This window comes from Acinonyx jubatus, chromosome A2, assembly GCF_027475565.1.
Source record: "Acinonyx jubatus isolate Ajub_Pintada_27869175 chromosome A2, VMU_Ajub_asm_v1.0, whole genome shotgun sequence".
Classification (NCBI taxonomy): Eukaryota; Metazoa; Chordata; class Mammalia; order Carnivora; family Felidae; genus Acinonyx; species Acinonyx jubatus.
In genome coordinates, this window is record NC_069383.1 from 142942755 (window position 1) to 142960973 (window position 18219).

The 18219-nt window shown below is 40.5% G+C and overlaps 1 protein-coding gene across 7 annotated transcripts in view; it reads right to left on the reverse strand.

Annotated features, from left to right (window-relative positions):
- CACNA2D3 (calcium voltage-gated channel auxiliary subunit alpha2delta 3) overlaps positions 1-18219 on the reverse strand; it is a 1033852-nt gene that overhangs the window by 219081 nt on the left and 796552 nt on the right. The gene's annotated exons all lie outside the window — the stretch shown is intronic.

The window sequence follows — 18219 nt, forward strand, 5'->3', positions numbered from 1 at the left end:
AACAAAACAAAACCAAAACACAAAAATAACTTGATCATCTGATCTCTCAAATCACTGCTAAGAGGCTAACATTTCTCCTGAAATGACAACCCTTGAAATACGGCAAACAATACACTTCTGTGACCATCTGAAGTGCATACAAATGATTGAGACCCACCGTCACATCTGCTTTTCACATCATGTTGGGAGGCAGGCAGAAACCCTTACCCTGCCTTAATAACAGATGGGGAAACAGAGTCCTGGAACACAGTAGGCATTGGTCCAAAACAACCCTGGTTTTAATTCTCAGCTTTGAACCTTTATTAACTGTATTTGTTAAGCCTCCATGTCCTCATATGAAATAATGCCAATTATTCCCCAGCATTGTTGCCATGATGATAAAATATGAAACTTCCCAGCGTTGTACCTGGCATAAGGACATGCTCGAAGGATGCTGGTTTCTTTTCCCTGTCTGAAGGTCACATGGCTAGTAAGTAGCAGAGTCCAAAGTGAGATCAAGGCATGTGACACTTCTGACAGGGACCAAAATTAGGATGGAAAAGTCTGGTGGGAGAAAGATCCCTTCTGGTTTCACAGTCCATTCTAGCCTCAAATGAAGCTATCTGTGAATGAGAATCCACTATCTTCAGTTTACGGTGCTTTCTGATGTGTACTTCTCCACAGCTTAGTTCCATAGAAAAATCAGGTATTATTCCCTCAATCTTCTTGGGAAGAGGCATTTTATGGAGAAGATTCTAAAATCTAGGGGTTCCCATGGACTGAGGTCTCCATGGACTGGCTGGCCTTTGGAGAAAAGGTCATTAAACTCAGTCCATCTTCCACCAGTCTTGTTCTTCCAATAGATTCCTTGAGCTCTAGGGTCTCAGTACTTGCAGTGTGGTTCACAGAATATCAGCAGAATTAGTGTCTTAGAAATGAATAATCCTGAGCCCCACTCCAGACCCTCTGAATCTGAATCCTTATTTTGATAATTGGTATCCACATGAAAATTCAAGGAGCATTATTATAGGGCAATCCTTTTTACCATCAATACTCATGATAGCCAAAGAGAAGCCTGTAGGAGTAGAGAAGAGCTCCTAACAGAGACATATGGGGCCATGTTCTGGGTTTACATCTCCAAGGTGGGACCTGTATTCCTCCATTGCGAGATGAGGCAAGAATCTCATGTTCGCTCAAGGACTAGGAATTCCTGGCGTGATGGTTTATTTTATGTGTCAACTTGGCTAGTCCACAGTGCCCATTATTTTGGTCAAACACCAGTCTACATGTTGCCATGAATACATTTTTTAGATGCGATTAAGCAAACTCTGATAAAGCAGATTACCCTTCATCCTGTGGGTATGTCTCATCCATCAGGTCAAGATCTTAGGAGAAAAAACAAGTCCCTCATGTAAGGAAGAATTCTGCTTGCCTACTACCTTCTGATGCAAGACTGCACCAGCCCCTCCTGCCAGAATCTCCAGCCTGCCAACCATCCTACAGATTTCAGATATGCCAGCCCCCACTATCGTGCAAGGAAATTCCTTACAATAAATCTCTCCCGCCCCATACAGATGATATATATCCTACATATAGAAAAAATACCTATCTATCTATCTATCTATCTATCTATCTATCTATCTATCTCCTATGGTTCTATTTCTCTGGAAACCCCTGACTGATACACATGGTAATCATGTAATCTATTATTTGGGGCAGCCTAATTTGGGTGTGAGAATAAGAAAACAAACTTACTACTATATCATAATATTATTAACTAAATAGTATTGACCATGAGATGGTAATGACAGTTTGTGAAAACATGGTTCCAACATCTTGCTAAAAATACTTAAAGTATCTATGGCCACCACTGGGGATATGGAAGGCCATTTTCAAAGGCAGAACCAACACACTATAAACATCTCTCTTAGAATCAGAGATCTCCCATATTCCTCCTCCTTGATTAATCCTTAATGCTATACAGAAAACTGATTTGAGCTGATCCATAACCCTGGGCAACTTCCACTTTGCAATTCAAATCAAAATTTCAAATGATGCCAACATGTATCATGGATGAAATCAAAACACACCATTGACAATAATGAGAAATGAAGCCTTTTCCTGCAACCAGTAAAAATCAGTTATAAATCACTGGTAATTGTTCTGGCACAAATACAAGATCGTGGGAAACTAACTTCAAAATATTAAGTCAGAATACAGTATCAGCGTCACTCAGAGGCTAATTCTAAAAGTAATTACGGCCTGTCATTACCTTAAAAAAAATCCCCATAATGTTGCATGTGAAAAACCATTCATTTTTTAACCAAACCCTGGTAAACAAAGGAAATGCAGTGATCTCAGTCTAGCCACTATCTGTGAGCATATGTACTCTCTCCCCGGTGTACTTATGGCCCAGATTTGGACTGGCTTGGCCAGAACCCTAAACTGTAGTCTACTTGATGTATATAGCTCACCAGTGTGGCCACAAAGGCTGGCGGGGCCTGAAAATATCACATGCATGACACTAAGATGTTCCTCTGCACCCACCAGCTCAATCTCTCCAGTCTCCACAGATCTGGGGTCTGCGAATCTTAAACTGTCATGGAGAAGAAAGTTAATTTGTGCTGTGAGCACTTTATGATTGAAAGGTATTCTATAGTCCTGCCATAGGAAATAGCAGCCATTGGCAAGTGCTTTTTGTCCAGACCACCAAGCAGGAGTTATGCAGCCAGCCACAGCCAGACACCCTCTGTCCCCACACACTAGGGGGTCCTTGCTTTTCTGTGGCCCCCTAACCTGTAGTGGCTGCTGAGGCAAGAGCTGCTTATGATTCATACACATGGCTTCCAAGAAAAATGCAGATGTAGAGTCAACATTCATTTTCCAAAGGGTAGGAACGGGAGAGAGAGGTCACCATGGTCCATCTGGGAAAAATCCCATTAACTCAAGTCCAAGTGGGAATCCTAAAATGAACTCCCATTCAATTACATTTGCCCAGGCTTTGAACGGGCCTCTGAAATGCTTGGTTTTGGTGCTCTGTTGTATAATAAGTGTATATTATTCCATATCCTTCATTTCCTATGCTACATAATGGGGACCGTTCTGGTATCAAAGGAAATGATGAATAATAATACCGAACATCTGGTTTATAAAACACAAACTTGCTCAACAGATTGACTGCTTCCTGTCAGCTTCCCAAGTTAATCATACATGTGGGCTCGTATGAATATGCATTTGGATTCATGTGTGAGGTACATGTAGTGATGCCAGTCTTCTACGACTAATGCTTGATTAGTTTCCCACCAGTGGCAGTAGCTGGCAGTGCAGACAAGTCTTGGGTGTGGCCCCAGATAGAATAACCACCAGAGTTCTGGTCTATTGCTGTTGCTGCTGGTCTACTCATTGATTCCCTTGATAAACATTCCTTGAGCATTGGCTTATGGGCCAAGTTCCATGCCATGTGCTGGAAGATACCTAGGCATGAGATAGAGGTCTTACTCTCCAGGGACCCTAAGTGTTCCAGAAGAGACAGAAAAGCAATGGGACAGTGGGAGAAGAGCTGGCTGAGGTGGCCACACTGGGTCTCATTGCGTGAGCAGAGAAGCTATCTTCTTCAAGACTAGCCTGGACTGAAGTAAAAATGTCCAGCATTTACTGATGTCTGTCAGGGTTTATGTGACAGATTCAGAATGCTTCCTGAAATTCAGTTTAACAAAACCACGCACAAATCTCTGCTACATAGCAGTTTCATCCAGTTGCTTTGTAAAAATATGTATCAGTGGAAAAATGAAGGGGGAGACATTTTTCAAAACTGCCCAGTATTTTTTTTTCTTTTTTTCCCCTCAAATACTACTCCCTTTCTTTAGAGAAGTCCTCTACATCCCTTTCATCAACAAGGTTCGCTTGGCAACTAATGTCTCCCATCCTACATGTCACTGGGCATGGAACCGAGGCTGAGCCAACCACGATACTACACACACAACACACACACACACACACACACACACACACACACACACACACACACCGCCCAGGCCACCTGGTTTTTTTTTTTCCTCCAACATGGAGCTAATAGGAGAAACTCTCTACTTCCCTTCGTGGATAGTTATAAGAATGTAAGACTGACAACCATGTCCTTTCCCCATAGAGAAGGGACTGAGAAAATAAAGAAATAAAGTCAACCTAGAGACAGGAGGAGAGGTGTGTGTGTGTGTGTGTGTGTGTGTGTGTGTGTGTGTGTGTGTGTATGTGTGTGTGTGTGTGTGATGGGGGAGAAGGAGAGGCACAGAGGGAGAGGGAGCAAGGAAGAGGGACAAGGAGAGAGGGAACCAGTCCTTGGATGCCTTCATCCCTAAGCTCAACCCCATTCATGCTATTTTCCATTACTGGGGTCCCTGGGGCAATGTTTTGTTTTTGCCCAAGTGAGTATGGATTGGATTTGTAACTCTAATAACAGAAGAATCCTGACTTGCACAAGTGCCAATATTGACTAGAGAAAAACCTAGGTAGCTACAGATACTCAGTGAAGTGGTCCCAAGCACCTTGTACAACCCACACAGGGAGACACTGCAGAGGCCGAAATGGCCAAAGGAAAGATAGTCCCAATATGATGAGTGGCTGTGTGTCCTTTCCACAAGGGAGGAAATGTAGGTATCCCTAAAGTACCCAAATACTGAATGGCAATAGGCAGTAATGGGTAGCCATCTGGGGAAATGATGACTCTTTATGATGGTATAAAAACTATTGTCATTGGGATTTTGTGTAAAACTTTCATAACAAATAGACGTTTGCCTGCTTTGAGAAAAGAGCCTGCATGAGAAGTTGCAGAACCAGAGTCTGCTTTGACAGAGTTGCAAGAACCCACTGAGAAAGAGGACAGGAAGGGAGGCAGGTTGCAGGCACTGCCGGGCCCTGGCAGGGCCCTTTCCATTGGGACAAGTTGTGGCTCCAGGAATGTCTGGGCATCCATTTGAAAGACACCTGTTATGCTGTCTTCTTCATGTCTCCACTCACAGGAAGCTTGCCAGGATCAGTGGCAGGACTCTGAGTCCCCTGCAGCTAGAGATCCCTGAGGGTGAGTGCCAAGCCCTAGAGGAAGGAGGAGACCTGGACATTGGGCCCTATAAGGCATTTGAACAAGTGAAGGGCAGTCTTCAAATGGGCTGCCAGGTGGTTTTCAAGCACAGCCTCCTAACATAGCTGCTCAGCCCTGGAGGCTTGGGCTAAAACAGAAGTTGGTGCAGAAATGGGGAGCTCAGCTCAGGAAAAGAATGGCTCTAAGCCAAGAACAAAGGCCAACTCACCAACTCTTCTCAAAGATTATATTTCTTCTATACTTTGCCCTTCTTATGTTTGTGTTTTTCTTTTTCATTAAAGCCAATCAACATATTGACTATGTTAATGGAGTACCTGATATAAACGTATACCCTAATAATAGACATTTTATATATGTGTACATAATTTGTGAGTACACAGCTGCATTTCTGCTGTGTCTTCCTTCCAACACCTGGGATGAACACCAACTTGCACTCCATGAAGGGACACTGCCACCATCTAGTGGCAGTCAGGGTGAATTACAGGCACAACGTCCTGGGAGATGAGCCATTTCCAGAGTGTAGTCTTTCAATAAAAATGTATTTAAAAGGCAGGCAATGTCACTTAGTTCCCCACCCAGTGGAAGCAAAGATAGCCTGTCTCAACTCATGGTTCTGTTAATAACCTCCACCTTGACAGGGAAAAAAATAGTACCAAGGTGGAAAAACAAAGCTTTGTACATCTTTAAATAGAAGATGAAACATTTTAAAAGACAAACTATTGGGGCGCCTGGGTGGCGCAGTCGGTTAAGCGTCCGACTTCAGCCAGGTCACGATCTCGCGGTCCGTGAGTTCGAGCCCCGTGTCAGGCTCTGGGCTGATGGCTCAGAGCCTGGAGCCTGTTTCAGATTCTGTGTCTCCCTCTCTCTCTGCCCCTCCCCCGTTCATGCTCTGTCTCTCTCTGTCCCAAAAATAAATAAACGTTGAAAAAAAAATTTTTTTAAATAAAAATAAAAAAATAAAAGACAAACTATTGATTCTTTAAGGTGTATAGGGTCTGATAATGTGCCAAGGGAGTGAAGGAAGGGGGAGGTCTTCTCTCTCCTCTCTCCATGAGCTTAAGTTTACCAATGACCTAGGAATCCCCAAGGGCCACTCTTTCAGTAGCACATGATGGGGGGCAATGGGAACAAGATGGGAACAGACAGCAGCTATGTCCTCAGTTTTTACACTCCATAGCAAGGGGAGGGTAGATAGTAGAAAACCACCAGAAAAACACTTTGTACAAATTAGTGAGAGCACCAGGGAGGAAATCGGGGAAACACAGATCCGGAAAAGGATGTGTGAGCAGAATATGTGGCCATGTAGAGACCCTCCACAGAAACAAATCCTTGGGCCTTCCTTTTTATTCCAAGACCAAAAAGTCCTCTATACCTACCCTTTCAATGCCTGCCTATGGCCCCTCCCCCAATTCTCCCACTCCTTCCCTCATCCCAGCATCCCTTATCTCTAATATTGAACTGAGATTGGGGGAAAAAATCTAGTATGAGCCACACTCAATGATGGGTCTTAACTACTGTCCTGGATACACACCTCCTGCTGGAGATGCAGACACTTTACAGAGGAAGAATGAGTGAAACCCACTGAAACATGAAAACTAAACCCTATCGGTGCATCTTATGCCTGAAAAGGGTGCACGGTATCAGCATTACCTGTTTGGCTGATGTTAACATCATCTGACTCCGTGAATGTTACTCTTATTTAGATTTCCACAGCTGTTAGTGATAGTCATTAAATTTACTGGCTGTTTCAATAGTGACCAGTTTTAAATGAGAGGCTTTACACATGTATACATATTTAAAACTACAATTGCTCAATAATCTAAAATGCCATTTTGAAATGAGAAGAGAGAGAAAGAATAGCTTGTTTCTGTGATAAAGCCAAGATTTTTAAATCACCTTGCTGTACCTATGTATCTTTGATCTTTTTTTCTGTAAATATCTTCTTTGTATGGTTGAAAATTTTAATAAAAGGAACATTCCCATGAATTTTCATATACATAAAGAATTTTATAAATAAAATCACTCAACAGCATGTTTGCAATGAACATTAGTGCCTTAAAATAATAATAATAATAACAATAGTAATAATCCTATTCAAACAAATCTTTTTTATAAAGATCAAAATACTCCATTAAACAAACCATGGTAACACTCTGACATGAAAATCCTATGAAAATAAAGTTTTTATATTCTGGGTTAAACATATTATGCTTGATTATAAGTATTTTAGATGTTCTTTATAGTAAAATGTTTACAAAAAGCAGGCATTCCTATTTTTAATTGAAGGAATAGTTCTTTCAATGTAAGCGATATGAACTGTCTGCCTTTTATGATACTATGCATATGAACTGCTTCCTTTTTAAAATCTAGACAATTTTAAGAACACCAATCATTGTTTAGATTCTCATTTTGCACTGGCATCTTTCAACATTTTTGTAAGATGCCTGAATCCTAAATAACATAAGGCATTAAAAAAGTAGCAGTGGAAAATAAAAAGAAATAAGTCAATCTTCCAAGTCACATTTCCCCTTGCTTTGCATTCGATTGTCTTGGTAAAGTGCAGTCACTCAGTCCTCAAGAATGCTCCACCAATGACATCTTCCTTTTAGCCGAGACATTTCTGCTTCTTACTGAATCATTATTCCTTGCATCTGAGATTTGGAGACCCTGAGTTCTTATGAGATTTATTGCACTTTAAGTTGTCTCAATACAAAATTCAACAGATTTCCCTCTTTAAACTTTGCATCTTGTATGAACTCAATTGTTGAATTTGTTTGTCCTCTCTTTCTTGTTTTAACAACCTGAAGACAACTTTGTGAGAGATAGTGCTGGATAATGATGGAACATCTGTATGATAATCTCAAAATAATGGTCTTCTAATAAAGTTGTTATTATTTGGGAAAATTTTTATGTTGTTTCTTCTTTTCCCAACATTTCTGAGATATGTCATTAAGCAAGGAATATGTTTTATGAGTAAATATCTAAACAGAAGGAAGATGTGGTCTTTGGCCAGGGACACATATATAAGTAAACCCATGGGCAAGAGAATATTACACATCAACGTATCTGAAAGCTATTTTATGAAACCACTTTGTTTGTTTATTAGGGTACAACACGTTTATTTCAAGAATGTTTATTTCAATAATGACAATAAATATTACCATAGGGCACTGGGTTTTGGCTAATATTCATGATAGGCTTTGACACATATCTGACCCCGCCCCCCCATAGCTGAGCATTTATATTTTCACAAACGTGGTTTAGACACCTCCCAAATAGATGCCTGAAAATACAGTCAACTCTTGGAGCTTTGGGCCCCTGGGATAAAACCTTCCTCTTGTTTAAAGACCCCCTGAAACGTCGCTTCCTCCATAAAACCTTCCCTAACGAAGTGGAAATGGGAACCAGATGTTCTCAAACTTCACTACAAAGATAATCATATTTATTCTACAACCTAAGATACCATCTAGGACCAAATTTGTGCAAACTGTTAATACAGCAGTTACTGAACACTGTAGCTAGAAGAAAAACTGAAAATTCGGTAGAGCTTGTAAACTCCAAGGGCAGAAGTTGGGAATGATTCCTCTTTTTATCCACAGCATTCAGCACAGATATGGTATATAAGAAGCGCTCCGTACATGATCCCAGAATGAATTTATTTCAACCCTGCCCTTTTATTTATTTTATAAGCGAGGTCCAAGGGGGAAAAGAAGTCACAGAGAATTGGTACCAGAATGTGGACAAGACAGTCCTTTTATATTCTGTGGCCACTGCTCGCTCATGGCTCCTTCACTCAGTATCCTTGTGCACTGTGCCTGTGCTAGTGTGGTGACAGACTATGAGAAGGTTCTGAGAAGCTGCTGCTTACATGCTGCTGCTGCTACTGGTAGGGACAGAATGTTCGTGATGTCCAGCCAATGCCACAGAGATAAAAGAAAATATTTTTTTGTTTTCTTTTTTTCTTTCTTTCTTTTTTTTTTTTTTTTTTTTTTTTGGTAACAGCTTAGTTGAACACTATGACTTCCTTGGAAAGCAGCACAGAGAGGAGTAATGAGCTATAGATGCACCTGGAATTAAATCCCAGAGCAGGTTACCTAAACTTATGGAGTCATTTTTATTTATACATCCTTCCATCCAACCATCCATCCATCCATCCATCCATTCATCCATCCATCCATCAATATCTATAGCCAAGCACAGATTGCCATTACCAAACATTGCTTTAAATGTTTTTATATTTACATAGCCTTAAATTTAACCCTGACATAGACCTTGCAAAGTGTCCATGCCCATTTTGTAGCTGAAGAAATAAAGGCACAAAGTACCTTGCACCAGTTCACAGAGCGCAACAGGATGGGGATTCAGGCTTTGGCCCAGGTGATGCTAGAGGCCCTGTCCCAATCACTGTGCCCTCAACTTCCTTTCTGTAAAGGACAAAGACAAAGGTTGTATTTTGCCTTAAGGAGACTGGAGTGCAATAAAAGAGGCAACCACACTAATCATCACTAAAGCAGGAATACCCTCCATAGTTCTTGGGAGGAATAAGTGCAATTATAGATTTAAAGCACCCAGTACAGTGCCTGGCACATCCAACAAATGCTCTCCTAAGGACCATTCTTGGCTAGGGGAGAGAAGTTCATTAGCTTCTTCAGAATTCAGCCACTGCTCTACTAAATTAGAACTCCATCCATCTCTCCATTTCAATTGCATAAACACAATAGAAAAATATTACTCCTTTGTCCCATGACAGAACATCACGACTTTCATAGCTAAACAAAATGCCTCAGAACGCTGTTGGGGATGGCGGTTATTGTAATTGTAAACATTGAAGGAGGTTAGGAAGGAAGCATACTGGGAAGGAAACTGTCAGGAGGAAGGGGTTGGGGAAGAAGGAGACAGATGCTTCATAAGCACCCAGCCTCCAAATGATCTACTGCGCCCCAGGCCTGGGCAAACATGGATGGGGCCAATCCAAGCACAAGGGTTCATGATTCAGCAAGTGGTTCAATTCTGTGAGTCATTTCTGGAAAAAGAAAATCCATACCATGGCATTAGTCCTTTGCCTGACATTTTTCTACTTTATGAAACTAGGTTGGGTTTTCCAAAATCCTTCCAGTTAATTTGAAGGGATAAACATCTAAGTTTCTGTTTGTGAACTTGCTAGTTGTGTTGCTGTGCAGGATTGCACAACTGCTCCAGTTTACCCCAGAGGGCATTTCAGTCGACTCCTTTGGCATGAGTTGTCTGAAAGCTCGCACAGAGCCATCCCTGCAGTTCTCAGGGAACCGGGCTACATTTGGGTTTGTAATGAATATACATCCACTAATCTGGGGTCTGACCGGCCAATAATGTGGAAAAGGGATCAGGCAGTTGAACTATGACCAGACCAACTAAGTGACTCAGTTTAGAAAGACAAACTGAAAAGACAGTTGTTTCATTAAAATTAAAATTAAAATTAAAATCAATTTTTATGGGCAGAAACAATACAGGTAGATAAATTCCACAGGCAAAAATTGTAATGGTTGGTATCAAAACATTATGCCCCTAAAAAGTAAAGAAAGTGAAGGCTATGCCTATGAGTGTATAGTGTGTATGTGTGTGTGTGTCTTTTCTCTTGAGTGATACATGGCATTTTTGTACCACACCTGCCACACAGGAAATCCTTACCTGTGAGGACCCACCAAGGAAAGTTAGCATCAGTGACTTGGCATTGATTTCATATAGACTTGGCTTAGATTTACATTTTGATATAGATTTGGTTTCCAGATGAATAATTGGATTGTATTGACTTTCATTAACCCTGTGTTGGAATGGTGTTCTTTACTGGGCCTTCTCTCTCACTTCCTCTTTCCTATAGAACTAATGGAAACATAGTAACACAACCAGAAAATAAATGATTTTCTGATCTAGTCCATACTCTCTGGGCTGCTGATTCTTTCCTTCATTCAGGTATTCCATGAAGCTGCCCCCTAAATGATACTCTCTCTTCCAGGGCCTTGACCTATAAAGTGTACATTCATATGCTGCTTTCAAGAAACACATCTAGTATGTCAAGTGATAGATACAGTTGTCCTAAATCTACCAATAAATACAGAGGAGACCTCACAACAGCAATTCTTTGAGCTCATTATCACCTTTGGGTCAATAACTATGCCCTGTGGGATGGCATCTAGAAGCAAGGAAATCAGAACATCAGGTGTCCTGTGATATCCTCTCTTGAAGAGGAAGCATAATGTCAGTTATGGTGACATTAATGCCACCATAGCCCACTTCATTGGCTTTTTTAAATAGCTCTTCTCAATCATCTGCCTTCCTTTCTATGTAGAAGGAAAAAGAGTGTCTGTACTTGAGGAGGTGAGAACAACTCTAATGAAAACAATTTTTTAAATTACATTGTTTTTACTCAGATGTTTCTTCAATTTTCGAAAGAAAAGGCTGTTTCATCTTAGTAATGCTATCAGTAGACTTTGTATTTTTCCACATCTCAAGACAGTCCTATTTTATAGTTGTGCTTGATTTAAATAAATAGTAGAAAACATTCACATACCTTAAATACATGAGAATGTTTTTAAAGAAGAATTTGAATTCCTAAGACACTAAACATGAAGTCTGGGGCTAGAAAACACTGAGATAGTAGGGATTTTCGAATCAACTCTTGGTTCCTGGCTTTACAAAAATATCTACTTTTTTGCTCGTTTTTAGAACACCAGATTACATCGGGGTTTCAAAGCCATTTCTGCTTTATTTGCATCAAATTTGTCTCTCTTAAACAATGTATACTACTAGCATAATGGGTAGTATTGCTTCTGCCATGGTCAGCCCGCCCTCTGGTTGGGTAGTCAGTGTGGATACCCCTGGCAAGCACCGTTCATGTGCTTCTCAGGAGAGTCCTGCAAAGGGGATGTTTTCACCCCATCATGACAAGGAGAAAACCAAGGCTCAGGATGATGGTGTCCTGGTCCCAAGGTTCCCAGGCAGAACTGACAGGGCTGGGCCTCACCTCCATCTTCAGCTGACACTGAAGCTGGTCTTTGGACAATTGGGCTCTCTTCCCTCTACCATAACCGTGCAATGGCCCCATTCTGTCGTGCACACACACCACTAAGGCCTGCACTGTGCAGTAACAGCACTCTCCAAATAGCAACCGGGGCAGAAGTCACCCTTACCTGCTCCATTTTTCGCTTTTGAAAGCCAAGGGAGTCTTTCCTTTGAATCAGCCCTGACTGAAGCATGAGTAGGACAGGCAACACCTCCAAATGAGGTTTGTAGAGGGTAGGTAACCCCCAGGGTTCAACCATGCACCTGCATTTCCTTGGATTGCCCAGACTCAGATCAGTGTTGCTCTAAGTATCTGATATGGACTGGGCCTTTGACTAAAGATCAAAAATGACTTCTTTCTGTTAGAAAATGAAGGTTTTTGATAAACAAAGGCACTTTTTAGATTGTCCCATGTAAGACAACACATCATTGATAAACTGTCCGTCTTCTGTTTAGAGCTGTTTGTACCAAGAATCAATGTAATTGTATGTGTGTTTTTAAAACCGAGTTTGGATTTCCCAGTTTTTTATATGTTTCTGGAGTGAGTTAGGTTTACCAAACAATTATTAGGCTAAGCCTTATTCATCCATTTAATGTATTTATGAGTAATGCATTTAGTTCACTGTTATTATAAATATAGCTAATTACTTATAAAAATACATGCTCACCGCACAGAGTTTGAAAAGTTCAGAAATGTATCAAGAATAAAGCAAAATAAATACTTGTTCTTCTCCCAAGAGAGAATATCCCCTATTAGACATGCCTATGCATTTCTTTCCAATTATGTTTTTTTTTTATTTTGTTAATGTTTATTTATTTTTGACAGAGAGAGAGAGAGAGCGAGTGAGCAGGGGAGGGGCAGAGAGAGAGATGGAGACACAGAATCTGAAGCAGGCTCCAGGTTCTGAGCTGTCAGCACAGAGCCCGACACGGGACTCCAACTCACAAACCATGAGATCATGACCTGAGCTGAAGTCAGACACTTAACTGACTGAACCACCCAGGCACCCTTCCAAGGATGTTTTGTACATCTGTATGTTTACACACACACACACACACACACACACACACACACACAGCATAATGTACATAAAATGTTATATTCTGATTTTAAAATTAATTTGTTTCTTACATTATTAAATTTCATTTTGAGCACAATTTTATAATGGCTACCTATCCTTTGGAACCTCAGTAACTTTTGTCACCACTTTCCTATTGCTGGGTATTTTGGCTCTTCTTTGCCTCAATATAGATAAAATTGCAAGTCACTGACCACTTTAGGTTAGATTCTTTCTACAGAAGAGGATTACTGGGTCCAAGACTACAAGTGTGAAAGTTCTTTATATGTACTAGCAATGTATTCTTGGAGGTTTTTTGTTTTGTTTTGCTTTTTTGTTTCTAACCAATTTTTATGCCTAACAGTGTAAAAGTTAAAAACTAAAAAAACTATTTTTTCATACTGAATTCTGGTTCTTACCTTGCTTTTATCCTTATTATAAACTATAACTTTCCCATGAAAGTTCTAATATACATGAACATGGGATGAAACCTGAATATTTTTTCCAGATACATAACTAAACACATTATGAGGTTGTTTAAAATGAGCCAATTAGCTTTTTAAAACAAGAAATGCAAATAAGCCCCTTGCTTCTGAACGGGGGACCCCATGGTCCCCCATTGGCCCACATGGGACTTCAATTGGAGGAGCTCTTGTATGCTGCTCCGCTGGCCATCCCAACCATTGGGAAGCCATGCACTTTGAATCTGAGCATCTTGGATTCCTGTATTTATAGTCGCAAACACAGAGTTGGAGAGGACCACAGGAGAGTGGTTGGCCAAGACTCCCATGGGTATGAAACTGGCAGAGTACATCTCCTTCCTCAGCTGGTCTGGACTGCCACAGATAAACCCACACAGAACTACAGTAGGGAACAAACTACTGGGTTCTGTGATCACCCTTCTGGTTCAGCAATATGCTGTGACTCTGATCTCCACAGAGTTCCATCACACTGGATACGGGAAGTGGCAAGACTTACTGTGGTTTCTGCTTCCCTTTCCTTAGTCACAGAATGGATCTACCAATGTGAGTGGTAGCCCACCGTGCTACATCTTTCAGACTCAGCTACAGGCTGAGTCTACATCTTGCCAGCCCCAGCTTGGGAATACATATAAAAGACGCCTGCACATGTTCCTCTAAAACAGTAAATGATAAGGGGGGAAAAGAGGGTTATCAAAACAAGATATAATAATTTACACACAAAGCAAGTAAAGGTAAAAGCAAATGAGTCATAAACCAGAACCAACCGTAAACTGTTACCACCTCTCAGTTTTGCACTTCATTTGCATGGATTTTGCCGGTTATATAACTATAATGAAACACTAAAATCACTAGACCTACAGTTCTATAAAAACAGCAGCCTTGCAAACTTTCAATTTTCTATTTTCAATGACAGTTAATTCAACATTTTCAAAGTACAGAAGTTAAATGAGGCGAAGAATGATAAATGATGCCCCCGATTGCTGAAATCTGATTACACAGAGATAAGAACAGGCCAGATTCTACTTGCACAAGTTTGTACCTAAAGAACGAGACAAATGAGAGAAAGAAGGGAAAAAAGTAAAAGGGGAAGAAAAACTTGGCAGAAATGAATGCTTCCATTTATCCTTCCTAAATAGAATATAAACAAGGACACAAAGAAAATGCAAATGGATTCAGGATCCCATTGACACGCAGAGGGGGATATTAATAAACCAGTTCCATCCTGAAAGAAAACCCAAAAATCGACCTCCATTTAAGAAGCTAATTTATGCACTCCTGAGTCCTCATACAAGTTAAGCAGCACAGAATATCACAGCAGGCCTAGAACAACAGATCTTGAACCCTGCTGTGTTTGTTCAAGAAGGCAAGTTAAGCTATTCCTAACAGGAAACAAAATATGCAGTCAGGCTATTAAACAGGGATCGTTTTGCCATACTGTGCAGCCCTGAATGCATCAATTGCTGTTCCAAACAGGATTAGAGATGTGGTTTTCTTTAACTATGGTTTTGAGAAAAATGCTTATGCCTGCTCAGAATTCTCAGACGGATATTAACTAATATAGTGCCGGGCAAGACAGAGCACTTTGGAAACCTTCAAGAAACTGTCTCTGGCAAACTCCAAAGTGGTGTGAAAGTAGCACAAAATGAAGGGAAGCAGGTACCGATGTATGGAAAAGTTAACACACGTAAACAGCCACATTTGGAATTGCCCAAAGTGTATTTTTGCCTTTAAGTATTGAAGGTCTCAGTCTACAGTGATGAATCATGCAGTGAACAACCGATGTTTCGTTCCTATAGATAAAACCTACCTGAATGAATATGCAGCTTGAAAATGGACTATTTTTGCTATGAATGACTACTGAATGTACATTTGCAAATGGTTTTGGGTAATTCTGCTATGCTATTATTATAAAATAGGACCTCCCAGATATTTTGGTAGAAGTCAAGAAGTACCATGTAAAGAAAAAAAAAAGGCAAACCTTTCTTACATATGGACCTTTCTTCATTGTTCAAGAACAATCAATCAACTGGTTTAGAAAGTGGTTCAACTTCCACTAAAAAGAACAGATTTGTGATGGCTTGAGGGTGTCAGGTCTGTATTGCTACATCGTTTTTAACCAAGACTTCAGGACACTTCACTGCATTTGGTGAAAATATTTAATATTGATCAGGCATTTCACCAGTTGCTACTATCCCAATGTGGTATCAGGGATTGAAATTTATGGATAGAGTCTAGAAATTATCTCAGAGGTACTTAAGAATCACAGGAAAAACAAAAAAAAAATTCTTTTTTGCAAGCCACTCTTCTAGAAAATAGTCATAAACTAGAAGATAAGTCTTGAAAGGTCCTCCAAATATCAGAATTATGAAAACCATAACATACAGACAATAATCATTAATGACTACTACACATATGAGGGACACCCAAATGGGACATTTTTAGTGATAGATCAGCTAAGAGATTAAAGTAAGCATGTTTACAGAGACATAATCATTTAAAATATTTATGGAGAAAACAGTTGCAGATGATACCGAGAGATTCCAACAAAAACACAGCACAAATGCAGACACCATATGGTCCAACGTATGCACCCATGACCTCATGTGAAAAGCAGGCCAAAGATGTAACAGCTGGAGATGTCTCCCCTTTACCCCCAGAACAACAAACTCTTGGGTTTGGAAGAGGCTCATTATAATCATGGCCATGGATGGGTGAAATCTATGGATAATGTCAAAGACTTTGGGAAGGAATCTCTCAAAACAATTGTCCCTGGAAGCCTTTGCTTTGTTGAGGTTTCAAGCCCTATCCGCATTTTCTGCTGACTCCATGTAAAAGGTGAAGTCAGGTAATGCAGAGATTTTAATGAAATAAGAAGAACGTCACATATCTCCCGGGCTCTTTTGTCATCTCCTGATTATTCATCAGGCTTGAATCAGAACCACAAATCACTGCAGAGGCCCAAGACCACCACATCACATATGATCTGCTGCTCCAAATCATACAAAATGGTAATAGAAATTCTAAGTTGTTGAAGGCCAAGACATGCAAATGGTAATAGAAATTCTAAGTTTGTGAGTGTCTAGCATATGTCAAGTTCTATACTAGGCACAAGTAAGAGAAATAACTCTCATAACAAAACTGGAAAGCCAGTCTATCATTCTTGCTAAATAAAACAAACCTAAGCTTAGATAAGTTAATTAACTTGCCCATGGTCACAAATGGATGAAGGCTGGAATGGAACCCACCATATTCCTTTGCTGCTCAAGCAGCAAGACAATATTTTGAAGGGGGGTTGCTGGTGCTCATAAGAACCCCATCCTTCTCGCAAAGTCCTCTGTACGTGTCACTGAAGTAACACTGGGGAAGGGAGAGGAAGAACATGAGGGGCGCGGATACTTCTATATCAGCAACTGAGACTAGAAGCCCTGAGGGAGGATGCCTTCCATCTGCAGTGTGACTTTCCTCAACTGCCCTCACCTTCCAGCCCAGATACCAGAGGTTTACACTGAAACTCCTTCTCCAAAGAGCTGAATTGCCCAAAATGACTCCAAGGAGTTCTGAAACCATTTCACACAGGGCTCTTAATAAATTTTAAGGTAAGTACCTTTCTTAATTTTAATAAAAAGACAATTTGTAGCAATGGTGAGGAACAGGGGGAGGAAGAGCTATTCCTTGTGACACAGGGCTGCAGAGCAAGTTCTTGGGCAAGTCCAGCATCTTTTGGAAAGGCACTGGGGCATCCTCCTCAATTCGAAGTTTCTATTTGCAGGGCATGTGACGTGAGTGACAGAAGGAAAGAGGTCAGGGAGCTAAGTGCTATTGAAGAACCATATGTCCCAACAACCTTTATTCTTACCATATTCTGTGTTGGTTTGTTTTGAACCTTGTTTTAAAATTCCATGGCTGATGGCACCTCATATTCATGAGGAATCTTCTACAACAAAATGCTTCTGTATATAGATCAGATTAAATTTGATGAATAAATGCCAGTAAATTGAGGCCAGTCCAGCTTTAGGCACTGAATTTGGTAAGTCTCTTTACAAAGAAATTTCAAATGTGGGCAATTAAGAAAGCATGACCTATTAAAGATGCCAATCCTTCCAGATAATGTGGAATTCTGACCATATATTTACCCTGGAAGCTGTTTTTCTACTCAAATACTTTAACTTTTAATGAAGTGTTCAGTCTTTTTGTGATGGCACTGAAGTGTAATCAAACATTACCACAAGCCAAGTCACACACTAGTATGTCTCGCCTTGTTTAAATATCTCAAATATATTTGAGTAATTGTGTAATGATTTCTAGGCCCCTGGTTGTCCATATGGTCTGAACAGACTGCCTTTTGTAGAGCAGTTGTGCTATCTCTCTCAACAGGAAGGAATCAGATCATCTTTGCTCCAAACTGGAAAGCTTGGGAGGTACTGCTTACAGTTCGGGGAGGCGTCTTACCTCAACTCTTGAAACAAAACCAACCCACATCTGGCCCCCAGAAATCACTGTGTCTTCTGGAAATCCTGCTTGTGTTTGTGAAATGTCCCAAAACAATGCAGCAGGCATCATGTGTCAT